Consider the following 519-nt stretch of genomic DNA (forward strand, 5'->3'; position numbering starts at 1 on the left):
GAGCCAGATCACGGGGCTGTCCGAATGGACTCCGGGATGTGACCAATTGCACGGCCCTAGGAAACCCTCACTGAGCTTTCTGGCCTCAGCATCCTGCTAGGCAGAGTCCAGTGGTTACAACATTGCTTGATTTGGTATGCAAACTGCTTGGTTGGAGAGCCTTAAGAGACTACTTTTCCATCCTGCTCTCTGTATTACTTCTTTTTTTTCTATATTTTGGTGCTGTTTAGTTAGGAAGACATGAGGACCAGTGTTTCCCCAGATGCATTTGGCACTATCCATGACTGATACTACAGACAAAGTTGGGTACAATGCTACTCCACAATTGTATATTTTAACAAAATAAATGGAGATATACAACTTCTTATACTCTGCTAAAAGCTTCTAAATCAGCAAGAGTTCCAGATTTATTTGAAAGTTTTAATCTCATCCAGACTTTATCCCTTGACTGTGCCTGTTGTCTCTAGAAAGTGACAAATTCATTCTTTAGAAGACAAGTCATAAAAGTGGCAATTTCAT

The sequence above is a fragment of the Corvus brachyrhynchos genome, unplaced genomic scaffold (assembly GCF_000691975.1).
Source record: "Corvus brachyrhynchos isolate BGI_N302 unplaced genomic scaffold, ASM69197v1 scaffold183, whole genome shotgun sequence".
Lineage (NCBI taxonomy): Eukaryota > Metazoa > Chordata > Aves > Passeriformes > Corvidae > Corvus > Corvus brachyrhynchos.